Source organism: Haliotis asinina, chromosome 15, assembly GCF_037392515.1.
Source record: "Haliotis asinina isolate JCU_RB_2024 chromosome 15, JCU_Hal_asi_v2, whole genome shotgun sequence".
In the NCBI taxonomy this organism is placed as follows: Eukaryota; Metazoa; Mollusca; class Gastropoda; order Lepetellida; family Haliotidae; genus Haliotis; species Haliotis asinina.
In genome coordinates, this window is record NC_090294.1 from 31,091,401 (window position 1) to 31,106,514 (window position 15,114).

Below are 15,114 nucleotides of genomic sequence, written 5' to 3' on the forward strand. Positions count from 1 at the left end.
CATCCATCCCCGAGCCATAAATTGTGAATACCTAATCCAGATTTATGAAAAAAGTATTTTAGACTGAGTATTCCATGAAATCTAAACTATCTATGTATTTTGAAACAGTAGTATCTTCGTCTATACGTGACGATAACATAATGCAAGGCACTAGGAACATGCATGCACGTGTATCTCTGACAGTTGGTGTTAACATTACCAGGCAATCAGTTGGCTACCATCTACCTCTGCTGGATAAGGATATCTGGACAACAAACAACTGGATTTATGCAAGTACATTTTGTCTATATCACAACATATGTGTATATATATGCATGTCTTCCGACTTGGCAAGAACACCTTGTATCAAATGCAAACAAGGAATTGTCTAAGGTCGGTAGTTACGAAATCGTGGCAAAATATTGGCGTCATTCAAACGTTTTCCCGGTCACTACTGATACATGAAAGCTTCATCATTTTCCATGTTTGATTGGGGAAGATTGTTATCCCCTGGCATGTAATGCGGTGGGGATATAGTCGACACCTCCTCTGCCCGTCCATCTACCTGTCTGTCAGTCCGTCCATAATCATTTTGTTTCTGGAGCATAGATAAAAAAAACATTCAATATTTTTAGACCAAAATTGCTAGATATAATAATCTGAACCTATGGTTGTGCCTTGTGCTATTTACAGATTTTTGGCATTTCTAATTTTTTTTTGTTTTTCCATGGAACATTTTGGTGTTAGTCTTATGGTGGGGTGGGCTTCGTTTCTGGAGCAGAACTAAAAAACCGTTCAATTTTTTTCTGCAAAACTTGATAGATATATCAGCCAGAACCTGAAGTGGTGCCTTTTGCTATGTACAGGTTTTTTGTATTTAAGTACTTTCTTGGTATCCATGGAAACGTTTTGGACCTAGTATGAAAAGTGAGAGGTGTTTCATTTCCAGAGCAGAATTCAAAAACGTCTTAATATCTTAAAGTGGTAAAACTTTCTAGATATGTGTGGCAGTGGTGCCTTTTGGTTTTTATAGGTTTTTATGATGCATTATTTTCTTGGTTTCGATGGAAACGTTTCGGACTTAGTCTCAAAATGGAGGGGTGGGCTTCGTTCCCAGAGCACAACTCGAAAACCATTTCATATCTTTGAACAGATCTTGGCAGATATATGAGACAGATCATGAAATCGTGACTTTGCTGGTTACAGATATATGGCATTTATAATTTTCATGAATTCTATGGAAACGATTCAAACTTAGTCTAAAAAAACAATGAGTAACTCTCATATTATTTGTCCTTTCAAACATGTGGGAGCCGGGGGGATATGTCATCTTCTGATGACTCTTGTTGTGATTTATCATTTTCTGGGTTTACATGGAAACGTTTTTGACTTAGTCTCAAAAGTGAGAGGTGTGTTTCATTTCTGGAGCAGAACTCAAAAACTTCTTAATATCTGCCAGTAAAACTTGGTAGATATGTGTGTCAGACCCCAAAGTGGTGCCTTTTGCTACTAACAGGTTTTTGTGATTTATCATTTTCCCAGTTTCCACAGAAACGATTCTGACTTAATCTCAAAATGGAGGGATGGGTTCGTTTGGGGAGCACAACGCGAAAACTTTCAGCAAAACTTAACAGATATTTGAGACAGACCACAAAGTGGTGCCTTTTGCTATTTACAGAGTTTTGGCATTTCTATTTTTCCCGGTTTCCATGGAAACAATTCGGAGGAATTGGCTTCTTTTCCGGTGCACAACCGAAAACCATTGGATGTCTTTCAACAGATCTTGGCAGATATATGAGACAGATCTTGAAGTGGTGCCTTTTGCTGTTTACAGATATTTGGCACATATTTTTCATGATTTCCATGGAAACGATTCAAACTTAGTCTAAAAAATTATCAAGTAACCTTCAGATGATTTGTCCTTTCACATATGTGGAGGCGGGAGGGGATATGTCATCTTCTGATGACTCTTGTTTTATCTTTGTGAACAAGTAAACAGGGATTTGTTCAGACTGCAGTGGGATTGCTTGTTTACCAGAAGCAGTAACATAGTACCATTTTCCCTCATTGGAACAACTACTGATCCATTTTGAACATTGATAACACTGAAAACTCATGGCAGCTGCTGTGCTAAAGAAATGAACTCAACTTCATGAGAGACGCTTAATCTGCAACAATATGAAAACTTTCTATTTGAAAAACACCAACAGTGATGGGAAGTCGAGCTTTCATAATCTATTTCACATTATAAGGTGGGTCGATGGAAGAGAATGAGTGAACATGGTTTTATGCCGTTTTTAGCAATATTCCAGCAAGATCATGCTGGAGGACACGAGAAATGTGCTTGACACTTTATACCCGTGTGTTTCACGGATTGTCACACTGAATGCATACAACACAATTTGCTCCAGCGGAACTCTTTCTGGTTATCCATTCAAACATATAGAACTTGCCATGTGTAAATGCATGTTTGTGTAGAGGAAGCCGTGTAAGGGAAGTAGTATTAAATTAGTTTTGTGCGAAAACATGATAATATTTCTAGAATATTACAGTTTTTATTACATGAATTATTTATTTTGTACTTAACAAAGCATTTGATTACATGAACATGCTCAGCACTATATTATTGATGAACAGGATGTTTACTGAAAATAGCAAACGAAACTGGCAATGGCATATAATTAAAAAAATTACCAATCTCGTTGATATGGTTGATTGTTTCACGAAATGGACATACTGGTGAAGATGTGTATCCAGCTTTATAAAATAATTGTCTGGTTGGGGGCAGTTGTCAATAATTCTGTGTTGCAACCATATTAAGTATACATTTTCAGTAAGGTCACTCAGTAGAACTCTTTGGAAAGCTTGGCAGCCGAACAAATTTTGAGTTCAAAGGGGAGGCGTATATTGTTTTGCTCCCAATTATGGTATCAAGTTTTGAGATATTAAAAGGATAAACTTGTCCGCATTATATCTTGAAAAACTATTGGAAAATTCTTCATATTGTTTAGTCTGCCTTCTTCATGAAGCAAATCATTCACAAAAACAACACCTTTTCTGTACCACACAAGATACAGAAAGGGATGACTATAAATCCTAATATTGTCCTTATTCCATAAGGATTGACCTTGTATCTCTGTTTCATTTACAATTTCTCTTTTACACATGAATGGAAAGTTTGACCATTCTAAAAGTATGTCTTTCCAAAAGAAATTAGGTGGAAGAGAATTAGCTGAAGGGAATTATTACATTTTGTATGTAGTAACTACCCCTTAGTAAAAAATGAGTTCTAATATTAAATTGACTGCTGATGAGAAACGTCCATTTGAGATCATGACGGCTTTTTTCATTTTAGCTTTTGTGAAGTTATAATATCCACATAAGGTTAGTCTATAGACGTTGACTTTCAATCCTGAAAAACGGCAAGTAATTCAGAATATTCAAAACTGCAGAGACTTTTGTCTGATCGTGTAATGTAAGTGTTGTGTAATCTGGGAACTGTCATAGAAAATATGCTATATATTCCCAAGTTTAATCCTCTTTATAGTTTTGTTGTTTCGTGTCATGATACCATGGATTCCTACACATGACAGAAAGATGTACGGTCCTAACAGGTCCTCTTGGCGGCAAGCCCGACCTATTTAAATGGAGCTGACGCGAATCCAGTCACGCAGAGTCTGGATTCAGTATCATCAGAGACCGTTTCTGTCGAATGCGAGATACTGTGTCCAACTTTAAAAAAATATCTTGCTGAGGTTCTGTCTCCTGAATCGAAGGCTTTTTCAAAATCAATGAGAAGTAGGCCTTGTATCTGGGAGGTTTCGGTGTATTCCACTAGGTCATTTGTAAGTCAAGTTATGTCGCTAATATATCTGTACGTGGCAAAATTTTTTTTCATTAATAATAGGTGAATGAGTTGTGTTTTACGCCGCACTCAGCAATATTCTTGGTATATGGCGGCAGTCTGGAAATAATCGAATCTGGACCAGACAATCCAGTGATCAGCAGCATGAGCATCCATGATGCGCAATTGAGAACCGATGATATGTGTCAACCAAGTCAGCAAACCTGACCACCCGATCCCGTTAGTCGCCTCTTACGACAAGCATAGTCGCCTTTTATGGCAAGCATGGGTTGCTGAAGGCCCATTCTACCCCGGGATCTTCACGGGTCAATAATACCAGGTAATGCCATTTAAATTTTGTTTGCATTTCCTGTGGCTCCAACTTTGTATGGGGTTTTTAGCTGGGAGATAGGTGCCAATTTTTCAAAACGTTTTAGGTTTACTGGCCTTAGATATGCGTGTTAACAATCCCTATTTTTTTGCGAGATCCATAACTTTCCATTTTTATTTAAAATTAGTTTGTTGGTTTTCCCCCTTTTCGATCCACTTTGTTTAAGATTTTATGGTTGGTTATTTCATCAAGCTCATGTTTTAAAACGTATTTTAACAAGTAGAGTTCGCTTTGTGTCAATGTCCTCATTAGGTCTAGTTCCTTTTCTAGTTCCATGGGTGAAAATAATTAATTGCCTGACGTCCCAGTCAAGTGTTTTGGGTTAGCTTTTTTTCAGTGTTAATTATGTTGTATATTTGAAAAAACCAACAAGAAATTCGACCGGTGAAGTGGAAAGAGTATCTGGGCAAATAATTTTACAAGTGTACTGTACCGGAGTACGCTAGCTATTTTAAAGTTATTTCCACCCTCACCTACCCAAGTTTTCACGTTCTTTTGTTTTTCATGTGCAATTATCGTTTTAGTATAGTAGAACAGAAGTAAATTGTTTTACCCATGATGAGTGGTTGATCATCAGTAGAGTATTTGTTTGGTCCATTGTCTTTTTAATACTGGTGTAGTGTCGATTTAAATCGTATATTTTACTAGTTTTACATATTTACTATCTGGAAGGAGTGAGTTGTTAAATTTCAAAAAAATCTTTCCCCAGTTAAGTAGGACATAGTTTTAAGATAGTTCGTAGTGAAAGCAAAGCTATCTCGATACGAACACGAACATGTATGAATGGATATATATGCTTTCAAAAATATTGACTTACCGTCAGGTTATGTCCGAAACGTCCATTAGAATGTGACAGATTAGGGAAAACACACCAGCGATATGCTCTGTACCAAGAAGACCGAGTGCTAGAGAGCTAAACCAGTGCAGAGGGTAGCCGTGTAAACATCTTGACACACTCAATTATGTTGCTGTCTTCAACAGTATAGTTGCGCAGTGTTCGAATTTGTGGTGATGTAATACTGTGTTTGGAGAAAACTAATAGGCATTGACAAAGATTTATATGAGAGCTATAGATATATCCTGATAAAGTAAATACATTTCAGTAGTTATCACATAGCAAACGTTCAATTTGTTTCAACACAATACTCCAAGACGGTTGCGCTTTTAATAAGCAGATTAAGAACATCTGCGTATAGAACGAAAAAAAGCCAGCACCATAACTTACCAAATATGTACTTGAAACGTCATTTAATTAGCATATGCATGATAATTTGCAAAACCTCCATCGTCGTTTAACTTCGTTTTCACAGCTGAACGTGTAAACGACATTGTGGATTCTGTTCACGTGCTGATCATCTTCATCATGGAGATGAAACGCCGCTTCAGGAGCACCCTATTTCCTCTGTTACGAATCTATTACTCCGAGTCATTTCTGATCCATAATGCCAGCACAGTTGGAGTGCAGGGACAACATCAGTGAATCCCTCATCCGACATTGAAAAAAATACCAAATGATGGACCATGCTTGTTTTAATGTTATCACTCTGCAACATGTGAATATTATGGCATTCACTATAATTATCAAACTGTCATATCACATAGTTATCGCATTCGCTGGAATTACGACTCTGCTATGTGCATTCACTTAAAATATCACTCCGCAATATGTAAATGTTACGGCATTCATTAAAGTTATCACTTTGTATTTGCAAATGTTATGGCATTCATTAGAACTAACACTCTGCCATAAACATATAGTTATTAAGAACGGTGTTGATGAAGTTTGCCTTAGGTAGTTTAGTATCAGTGGATTGTGAGTGCTATTTAGAGAGGAACGTTATATGCATTTTATCTTAAAGATATTTTAGTTGACAGATTGTGACTGGCGAGAGAAAAAGAAGAGCTACATGCCCGACGAAAGATCTTTTTTTCAGCTGCTAAGAGTGGGAAGCGTATTTTCTTTCGAGCCAGATAATCTGTCTGGCAATTCACGCCACGTCTAAGATACTAACAAGGAAGGCATAACTGATTTATGTTGTTTATTTTGTATTGTTTTTTCTCTAAACTTTCCATCGTATTTTTATATAAAAAACGTGAACTCAACCACAGGTTTAAGTTGCAAATCGTTTGTTCAACCACCTTATTGTCTTTATCCACAGTTTATATTTATATGAACCAGTTTAATTTGAAAACATGTGTTTCCACCTTTAATGAACAAGAAGAAAAATGTTTCGAGTCTATTACTTCGGGCACCATATTTTTCTGTATATTTAATGTAAACAAATCAATCTCAGCATACTCTGTTTGATCATCTTTGGGATTCTGGAAGAGGTGATTGAGCCTGTAAACAGTACTGTTTTGATAGATGTGTCTGGGTATTACCAGAAGAAAATATTCAGCAGCTAATCTGCCGCAATTCTCAGTGACATGTTCCTCTTCAAAACCTGTACTTCATCCTAAAATGACACTGAATGTATGGAAATCCATTTTAAATCACCCTTTCCATTGAATTTTTCTGTGTGTAGTTTGTTGTGGAATCCCAATTTAGAAACTTTCACAATACAGGATTTCATGATCTGTCAACGTGTATCTAGAGTTTTGTCACGAATTACGATGGGACAGAAAGAAGATCCAAGATACCCGTCTTCCAAAAATGGGATACCCGTGATGCAAAATCTTTGAACAGAGGATCCACAGTTATCCAAACAATTAAATAGCATTGATATATAATGTTACACAAAATACAATGTGCTGCTTTTTCTTATACTTAACTGCTAACTACTAAACTACATAAGGTGCAAAGTATATATCCTAAGTTCAAAGCATTTTTGTCAGTATAATTACATACTCACATTATTGCTTCCTAAACAATGATAATCTTTGTTTTATTAGATCTGAGGCCATGTCCCTAGACGACATAACACTCATTCTGATCTATTTTCTTTCTGAGATACTTACGAGTGTCATCAAAATATATCAACGTTTTCCAAAATGTGGTAAAACACATAGCAAAAGTCTAGGAAAATGAAAATGTCCTAAAGCTTTCACCTCCGGCAAACCAGTGAGCAATATAATATGAAGCTGATTTTCCAAATGAACATTAAAAACATCCAAAACCCACATCTTCAAAGAAAACACTTTGGCTCAGTAATCAACTTCCTCAAAAGCTGATGCTTTCTAGGAAGTATTACATCACATCTGGGTTAAATATATGTTTCTATGTTCATTCTAGTTCCTATTACAGTTGAGAAGTTTGTATTCTGTTCCAAGACTGAATAATGCCTGACCAGGAAGTGACCAAAACGTATCATTTGTATGGGGTTTTTTTTTCAAATTTTCTGGATGCTGAAACTTTATTATGCGTTATGATACTAGTAATCACTTTCAGAATATTCGTATTAGTAAATCCATTAATTAAGAAAAAAACAAAGATATCTTAAAGCAGGAGCCAGGAAACTAAGTTAGTACAATGTGATTGCACTGCCATGATATGTATATGGTGTTTGAATGCCAAGTTTAGGTGACAGGCAGACGACAGTTTCATTTTCTCATCTGGTCGAACCAGTATTGCAGCATTACAAAGACGATTTTTCCATTCTTCAATCACGAGTCCAGGTTCCATTCGCTTGAGAACTGGATCAGTTTGGAGAGCTGAGCTAAGATATGTCCGCAGCATTTTGGACGGGAGTATTTGAGTATTGAGTATTCTTCATTGTAAAGCAATGGTAGGTGCTTTGCCTACCCTTCAACAAAGTTAGGAAGTTGTGGAGGTATGAATCAATATCGGTTCCATCCTAACTCACTTGGTGGCAATGACAAGTTGTCTGCCATCTCTGGTCGCGAGAACCTCTACCGCTGCAATTGTCTTTGCATCCGAACTTTGAGAAGAGTTTGTTTTTTCCTCCCCCCTCTCTCTCCGTCTCTCTTGTCTCTCTCCGTTTGTGCTTGTGTGTGTGTGTGTGCGTGCGCACCAGCGTTGAAGTCATGACTCATCATTTTCGTTTAATCACAATGTTCAAACCTTTTGTACTTCTCTGGGTCAGTAAATGGACCCTATCTCTTGGACTATTTCAGTCATCTGTTTGTGAACGTAGCACCATTCTCTGATCGTGAACCGATCTCCCAGTAATGTGCCTTGCTCTTGGTGGCCTCTGATCAACATCATGGCGTATCTTGTCCATTCCACGATCGTTTCTATAGTACCGATGATTCACAATCTAACACCAAATCGGGTCGTGATCAACCACTTCAACGCAGAATGCAATGAAAACATCAGATCAAATCTTGAGAAAGGTGTTAGAACTTTTATCATTTTGCTTCCATTTTGCGTGTGAAGTTGCAGTAATGCTGTATCAGGGACAGCCAGAAGGGCGTGAAGTACGTGCAGCATACAATAACAACATTCAGGGTGGCATCAAAACTGTTCCGGACTTTAATCTACTCTCCGCTTGTATACTAATGATGACGGGTGAAGTGCTATCCAGTTCTGATTCTCTATTTCATTTTCAACTTTTTGTACATAGTTTTGCCAGGTGGCTGGTGTTATTTTACTTGTGGCTTTTTGTACTTCGTTTTAAATGTCCGAATGTGATATTGCTGCGGCCCACATCGGATTTAATGATACCCCAGATATAATATGACCAGAAATTATTGAGAATTTAAAGAGTGTTTTTTATATATATTCTTTCACTCATTACTCACATATCAAATGTGAATATCAGCAGAGCATAACTCCAGATTGAAAGACAGGTGAACAGTTAGTATTTTGTCAAGTCACCATTGACAGCAATGCAAACTTCAATGCTGGGGGGCGTACTACTGATCAAAGAAGTTAGAAAGTCGTGGTCCATGCTGTCCCAATATCAGGACAGTCCTTCTTTAATTTCAGCAATATTTGTCAGATTTTTCTGATTGATACTTTCCTTCATAAGCACCCAAACATTTTCTATTGGATTTAGGTCAGGGCAATAGCTTGGCCAATTTAATAGCCTTAATGCCATATTTTGCGTCTTCAACCAGGCCTGTGAATACTTCCGACGATGGTTTGAGTCGTTGTCCTGCTGGAAAGGCCAAACATTACCATAGAACACGTGATCGGATGGAAGCAAATATCCCTCTAGATTATCTGTGTACCGCTCACTGCTCATATTACAGACAGTCACAGTTCATCTGTCAGTCATATCCAGCCTTATGTTTTCTAAACTCCTTTATTTGCTTTTAGAAACAAGAATACCAAGCCACCTCCTGTCACTGACAGTCAATTTTCTGGGCCTCCCTGCGCCTCCCTGGTGCTCTCTGCCATATGCATATGCAATATTTTTCAAAACAGGAAAAACAGTGGACAAAGGGATGCCTGTTCTACTTGAAATCACTTAAGCTGATCTGATGTCCTCATTATAACACTCCAAAATCAACTTCCTCTTCTCCAAATCATCCATATGGGGGATCACTGAAAATGTCTGCTAGCAAGTAAACAAAGGAGGATAACTCTTCACAAACTAATGAAAAGGTTTAACAGAGGTGTCTCTCTTGAATGAAACCCAAGCACTTGATAGCTAGTCAAGGTTATTTATACTAGAAATCCACTTAAACACATTCCTAAAATTCTCAATAATTTCTCGTCATACTATAAGTTCTTTTGGACTGAGATCGCAGTAAAAAGGCAGTAAACGTCACGTTTCCAAGTTTCATATCCACGAGCTTTGAAATATTGGTCTATTGTATATATTGGTGTTGTTTTGTGTTAAAGTCATTCAAAACAGGTTTAGCTGCTTTTGAAGGAAACGGGAGATGTTGTTTTTCTAGTCATGTTAATGTCATAGACTAAATCATTTCAATAAATTCCTTTAAAACTTCATTTAGTCAGGCGATCTATGTGGTTCAATACATGTCCAAAGTGTACCGAAATTCTATCCCCTTTGTCTAATGTATTCATCAAACATTTGGTGTATCCCCTCTTACACACGCACGCACGCACGCACGCACGCACGCACGCACGCACGCACACAAACAAACACACACACACACACACCGGGCAGGACCTTTAATTCTCAAACACTATCAATAGATGTCAATTAACACCTCCCTGCGTCGGTGAATCTTACATATGTACGTGTGCACGGGCGAGTGACCTTGCATAATGTAGCGTAATGGATCTGCGTATGATCTGGCTGATATGGTCAGTCGAGGAGACCAACCAGCGAAACCAATGAAGGATACCAGTCACGGGAACCAAGCATGGAAACCAGATCATCGACAGAAGTGGACGGATTGTGCGGCCAGTCGGGGTGTCGGCCAAGGCCGTTGCCCCACCTACGACTACATCCACGATGAAGAATCCTCATCAGACTTCTGAATGTGTGTAAGTGACAGAGCGGGTCTCCACATCGGGGTCTCCACATTGGCCACTCATTCCAATGTGCGCGTTTCTGTGAGGTTTACCCCTGTATATACCATTTCGACCACCATTCTACCAAACAATAATAAAACATGGCTGCTGTTGTTTTCATCTCTACCACTGACTCTTGTCTTCCCTCCGTGTCTCTGTCAGATGAGAATACAGCAGAAAGTGGCAAAACAGCTGCCTCAAAGCGTTTCTTGCAACAAGTGGGCAGGCATTGTCCTACTACAACTTGACGTCACGTCCCCCGCCGATAGAACATAATATGGAAATTAATAGTGACGAGCTGTATTATTCCACTTGTGATGCCAACAGAGCCGTCGCCATACTTCTCTTGCAGAATGTTGTACCCAGTGAGAACTGTCCCGATGAAACCTGCTTTCGTCTGTGAACAGCATACTAACAAATTCTTGTTTCTGAAAATCAGATGCTGTATATGCTAAGCTTAGCATTCATTAGGGTGGCAGGGAAGAAAACCTGGTTGGGGTTGGGGGTGTTCCACCGGAATTGTTAATGAGGTATTTTGGAAACGATTCTTATTGTGGCAGTCGTGTGTGGTTTATAATGCCCCCAACTAAGCCTATAAATCGTGCACCGTTCGTGGGACAAGGTTGCAGAGATGTATTCCGCATGTATTGAACGATCCATTATTTAGTTTCAGGGTGAATGGGTGTCTGTTTTACAAAGCAGTTACATTTTCCCACCAGTATAGATCACCCAGTGAAATCCCACCCCCATGGTGATCTACATGTCAGAAGTTAACATGTTTGACGTGGTCTGGTATCTCACACCTACTTATACTTCTTCCGCGTGTCTAATGATGCACTTAATTTCAGCAATATGTTAGTGTGTAAATAATCAAGTGTGGGCAGGCAGGACAGCAATTGACATGAACATCAAAATATGACAAGCAAATTACAGGCAAATGACAATGTGACTGACCCCAAACCATTAAATTGCCCCTTGTGACAATAGCAGGTTTGTTGGGTACCAGTACTCATCTCTAGAATTTACACATCTGTGGTTACTTATGCCATATTTTTCACATCAGTGGTGATGTCATCTAGCCTTTGACTTTTCCCTTATTCACTTGCCATCATACCAGTTAGTGTGTGTCGATGCTCTGAGACCAGTCAAAGTGATCTTTTCATATGTGCCTCAATACTAAGTGATACTTCTGTTGTCAGCAAACTAAAGATCATCACTGACATTGAACTGGCCCTTCCAAGAAAGATCATGTTTATGTTTACTTACATTTCAAGCAATATTTGTACGTTTTCAATTTAGGCATGCAGACTGTTATATCATCACTAACATTGTTCAGTGGGTCATTCAAAAGGCCTTCACTGAACAAAACTTAGTCTTCAAGGTCTTCTCCGGGTGCACCCTGTAATGGTATCCTTCACTTCTTACTGCCCTTCAAGTAAACTGGTACAGAAATGCAGCAAACACAACACTATACAATCTTAACAATTTTACTTTTCTTATGACAAAATTAGAAAACGACTATAACAAAAATAATGATGTTGATTGGCATCTATTGACAAAATGCTAGCTATATACAGTCTATTTAGAAGGAACACACAATATCACTGAGCAATCATCACATTAGACACATGTTCCAGTAAGTGACATATTCGGTAATTGACACTGTCCTGTTTCTGCTGCTCTGCTTCTTCTGCTGTCACACAGAACATGACACTGATGATCAGCAATGCAATGCTTCTTTTTGTAAATTATGACTATTCACGCCTAATACTGTACATGAAATATATTTAAAAGTCTAGGTTTAAAATATCACAAATCAGCAATTTTAGACTTGTTGCCACAACAAGAAATACCATTTGTGTTGTTACTTTTTCTAGCACCTTCTGTATCAGCCTGCTACAAGCTTCCATACTTGCACAGGATAACCATGAGAGATTATATATTGTGTCATGTGCATACAAATTTCATTTTACAACTACATGCATTTACACAACATACCAAAACAGAAAAAACAATTAAAATGACTGCCATGATGGTTCTTGAAGAAACATTTTTTTGAAACTGCTGGGAACCATGAATTAGTTCACAAACCAATCAGTAACAACCCAATATTTCAGCATGGGTTACAATAACATCAGGTGTACATTTCATCAATGTTCATGGCTAACCAACATGACTTTCCATTTTGTTTCAATTTTGTTTACGCTGCTAGTAACAATATTCCTGCAGTGTCACAGCAGGGTACAGAAATGGACTTCAGATGTGGGGAATCAAACCCAAGCCTTTGGCATGATGAGCAATTGCTTCAACTACTAAGCTACCCCACCGCCCCAGGTCATCAGTCAGACGTCTAGATGAAATGTACTATCATTGTGCCAGATGTTGTTTGTACTTTTCATTCAGGGTCACAACCTATCAGACATTCTTGTGAACAACATATACTTAACAACAAAAAGTTATTGCAACCATAATATTCAATATTTAAGTATTATATGGATCATAACATGAACCATTACATACTATGATATTGAAAATTGGGGTGGGTATTAACTTCTTTTTGTTAAATATACATTGCTGGTGAGAGAGTGAGATTAGTCTTACACTGCACTCAGCAACATTCCAGCTATATGGTGGTGGTCTGTAAATAATCAAGTCTGGACCAGACAATCCAGTGATCAACAACATGAGCATCAATCTCCACAACTAGGAACCGATGACATGTGCCAACCAACTCAGTAAGTCTGACTACCGGATCTCATTAGTCTCCTGTTGTGGCAAGCATGGGTTGGTGGAGACCTATTTTACTCCTGATCTTCATGGGTCACACATCACTAGTATCTGTATCTACAAGGACAGGGATGGAAATAATTCTTGAATTGACAATGTACCCCGTTACAGTGGCACTTGTAAAATCACTTGCCCTGATAATTTTTCCACTATGCCAGCCGATTTTCTTGTTGATTATTTAAATAAACAACATAATTAACAAAGTCAACTGAACACCTACAGTGTGATATACTAATTCGCTTGCCCTACAGAAAAAAAACCCACCAGACTGGGACGTTGGGCAATGGGTTATTTCCACCCCCGATGGAGTATGTGCCAGTTGTTTTACACACCGGAGATAATTAATGTGTAAAAGTCACCAAACAGTTAAATTCCAACAGCGATTTGAAGAAGGTAATAAGACTTATCAAGGTGATGCAACATGATGATGCAGGTCATCTGTGGCTCATTTCAGAATGATCTGCAAAGTAGTATAAAACAGTTGTGTGCAACATTTCCATAAGGTCTGTATGATGTGATGATATGAAGACAAAACAAATCCCTGCCTCACCTTTTGTTTCATGTATTTCATCTGAAAGGAAGTTTGACCACATTTCTCAGTAACAAGTAGTTTTTTAAAACAGTAACTCCAAGGAAATCCAAAGTCTTAATTCATTCAAAACATATGTTCTTCTCTACCATCAAAATACATTCTGGAATAAAAAGCAAACTAGGTCCCTGCGAAAGATATTAGTGGTTTGATTGAGATTGAATGACAACACCATAAAGCATTTCATGATAAAATAAACCATCTATCTACTTCTTAAACAGACCCATACAAGCATGTGAAGCATGACAATGGCAACAAAAACATTAAGCATTCATTTCATTATGGAAAGTCCTCACAGGGGGACTACTGAAAGACTGACAGGAGGCTGATGACCTACCCCAAGAGAAAGGGCACCTCGATGTTGGATTTCGACTTTCCTGCTGTGACATCTGCACACAGCACATCATGGACGTACCTCAACTGAACACAGAACATCATTTACATACCTCAATTGAGCATAAACATTTACATACCTCAGCTCCACACAGATGCACCGTCTATTGGCAATAGTTAAGTCTGGAGTCATACAGTCAACTGAGGATTTCATTCCACAGATTTCACCTGTCTCTTGATCCCTGAAGGTTAGTGTAAGTTACAACCATCCTTACCCCTTGCATCCCCTTTCTGATCAAATTCCCTTTACAATACTTAGCATGAGTTTAGAGGTAAGAAATAGGTCAGCTATTTGTTTTAACAGATACATCTAATTCATTAACAGGAAGGTTGGGGTTTTTTAAATGTGATATTTGTAGTTGAAATGGCTTCTGTGCATGGAAGATATGTAAACATACATGGTTAGAAACCATGTTAGCACCTGTGGTACTGTGACAGGATCTTGGCTAATCAGATTTATACATTAGCTAAGCCAAAGCTTCAAGTGTCAAAGTGAGTTCGTTCCTCCATGTGGCTCTAATTGAAATCCAGGTAAAGAGCACTGCTATCCATTCATAACACATCTTCATAAACACAAACCCATGGCTCCTCTATACAGAGATCCATGTCCACCACATTTTCCCCATGTTTTCTGCAGTCAAGCTCTAACTGTATCAGACCATTATGGAACTCCAAACACAGGCAGAAAGCTTGTATGCAGAGAGATCCATCAGGAACATGTTTCACATATTTTCTAGAAACTA